This window comes from Cynara cardunculus, unplaced genomic scaffold (assembly GCF_001531365.2).
Source record: "Cynara cardunculus var. scolymus isolate 2C unplaced genomic scaffold, CcrdV1 Un_Scaffold_5379, whole genome shotgun sequence".
NCBI classification, from domain to species: Eukaryota; Viridiplantae; Streptophyta; class Magnoliopsida; order Asterales; family Asteraceae; genus Cynara; species Cynara cardunculus.
This window is the reverse complement of record NW_020202382.1, coordinates 5,090-8,461: the sequence shown is the minus strand read 5'-3', so window position 1 is coordinate 8,461 and position 3,372 is coordinate 5,090.

The window sequence follows — 3,372 nt, the reverse complement described above, 5'->3', positions numbered from 1 at the left end:
GATTGGTTTACACAAATGGGGCAGGTTTTTATTTGAATGCTTCTATGTATATATATATATATATATATATATATATATATATATATATATATCTTTAAACCTTTCAACTCTTCACTAATGTGGGATATCTCAAATAATGAAATGTATAAGAAAGTTGGATTGGATGCCTTTGTGTCAAATAATAGAGTTTGTCTCATAGGGTTGTGTTTCTTTGAAATTTATAACCATGATTGGGGTGAAAATCAACCAAATGGAAATAAAAAACTTTATCTTTATATATATATATATATATATATATATATATAAAATAAAACATTGGAGTATTGAGGTGACACTATGAGAATTGAGTATTTTTATATGATAATTTGTGGTTGAGTATTCTCATATATATAATAATATAATATAATTAATTTTGCACTATAATTTCTATCATTTGGTTTGTTTGGTTTCCAACCATGGTTATAGATTTCAAAGAGGGTCATCCAAAGAGAGACAACCCTATGAGGCAAACCCCATTATTTGACACAGAGGCATCCAATCCACCTTTCTTATACGGTTCATTTTTTTCAAATTTTCAAGTTTTCACCAATGTGGGATATCTTAAACTCAACTACAATTCACCAACACCTCAATACACTATTCTCAAGATGCCACCTCAAACTCAACCACAATTCACTAACACCTCAATATTCATGGTTCTTCTTTTAATATATATATATATATATATATATATATATAGATTAAGTATAGATCTAGTTTCTACATGAAAGATTTGAAAGGATATGGATGAGATAATTTTTCTTCATTTTTTGCTCTTTTCTTCGAATTTCATTTTCTAAGAAAAAAGTTGCTTAAAAATTCATTATATTTTAAAAGATTTATTATATTGAAGGGTTTGTTAGAATCTCATCCATCAGGAGCAGGGATTCTTAGTCAAAATAGGATTATCATTAGAAAGATAAAACAAATTCTATATTTTGTAGATTCTAATTATATACGACGAGAAGAGGATTTTTTTTATTTGGCTAATTTCATGAAAATAAGAATTTCATCTTTTATCTTGTTGATAGAGGCTTCTTGATCAATATTCACTGCAAGTGACGTAGATACGTGATTTAAATAACGGAAAATCCAATATTTTAAAGTTGTATCTAGAATGACTGGAAAAATGGAAACAAAGCCATACATAATTTGATCATTATGAACAAATCCAAAATCCTTGTAGACAAAGCCAATCATCAGTTTCCAACCATGGGGCGAATGAAATCCAATACATAAATCAATTAATAAAAGAAGATAAAAAGCTTTTATTGTGTCACTTAAGTTATATAGGAGTATGTATATGTACATGTACATGTATATGTGTATGTATATGTACATGTACATGTATGTATACGTATATGTATGCCATGTTATTTTTACCTATGGAACAGGTTATCAAGTAATCGAGATCCTTAAATAAACGAAAAGTCTATCCTAAACCCTTAAGTGATAGTTTAGAAAATCGGTTCCTTAAAAAAGAAATAAGACCACAGTTAGTCCCATTTTAATACAATTTTTCTTTTAATCAAATATAAAACTTTGATATTCCTTTGTTTAGAAAAAGGTAGATTCGATGATGTATTGCTACAAGTTGCATCATATCAACGTGTTTGAAGCAAAAGGACCACCAGGTACACCCATCTCACTCAATGTGAAAGATGAAGATTTGAAGATGGAATAGGTTGGTTTGTGGCAATTATTTCCCATGTGGCCTTTTTGTCGTTAGTTTTGTCTTCCTGTCTCCTTTAGTGGCCCGTGACCCTCTCAAACTATGTGTAAATATCCTTTTCTTTTATCTTTTTATATATTTTTCAATGTACAATAACTTTTTACAACTGGTTTTTGGGACCATTTGTGATCCTCACCTCCAAAAAAACATCGAGTTTCCAACACGGTCCGTATGTAGTGACCATGTCAAAAAGGGTTGTTTTAAATGGATTATCCGAACTGGTATTAATAGATACGACCATTTTTATCCTAAAAAGTTTAGGCAAATGCCTTCTTATTATTTTCTAAACCCTCAAGTCTAGTTAAACTAGTAAAGTATTGGTTTATGTTATTGGTTTTTTGGCCTCAACGATAATCGGTTCGAGTTCCCTCACATCTACAGCAGGTTAGCCTAACTGTTATTAGGGTTGGATTAGATTTGTCAATGTGCATGCAAGCTTACTTTGACATCCATGGTTACAAAAAAAACAGTTAAAAATCTATATAGAAATGTTAGGAAAAACAAAGATTCGAATTGAATAAAAGTAAGGACTAGAATACATTTTTAAGAATTTATAAACTATCGAGACCAAATGTGAATGTTAGAAAAAAATTTATCTCAAAAGGATTATGTAGTGCACGAGAGTTATCGTGGTGCAATATCATTATATCATAATTTTTAAAACCAAAAGGTGTTAAAAGCTTCCAATTCATGTAATTGAATGTAGGGGCATAATCTAAAGGTATTTAAGGTTTTTTGGTTTAGAATTTAGAGAATTAATAATGAAGGATTTTCTTCAAGTTTTAATAAAATACTTCATGGTAGGACAAAGGTTCTTCTCAAATTACATGTTCTTATTAAAACTTAGATGTCGTTTACTAAACACTTACCCGAATAAACACTTACTAAGTCATTTTACTTTAACGGATGAATATGACAAAGACTAAGAATCTTACTCGGTAATAGCGAAGACAAGAATCAAGAGTCTTACCTGGTAAGTAAAGATGACGACTCTTACCAGGATAAATTGTTGCATACGATGCATTTTAGTGAATAAAATCTTACCCTGTAAATAAAAGATATTATTAAATTTTTACCGATAAGTGCTTACCGGGTAAGTGTTTAGGTCCCTCAGATGATTAAACAAAAATTCGGATTCTTGTGTATATTTCTTTTCTATTATTTAGAACCGATAAGAAAATATAAATTAATCATCATAAATATTTTTTTTTCAATTTTGCTTTATTTTTCATTTCATATAAATTTTTATGCAAGTTTTTTACTAATAAGTTTAATTTTTAGGTGTCTCATTTATGTTTTAGATTATTTTTCGTATACTTATATATATAATTAAATAATAAATCATAAATTAATGATTATAAAATATATTTTCTATTTTTTAAAATATACCAAATTGTTTTACACACATATATATATATATATATACATATATATTTATATAGACTTGGGATCATGTGAGACCAGCCTGTTTTCGTGAGACCCGTGAGACCAACATTTTACACTTGAAACTTCACAGCAAAATGCTGTGAAGGTGACTTTTTAAAACCTTCACAGTGTTTTTGCTGTGAAGGTTCGACTTTTTTTAAACATTCACAGTGTTT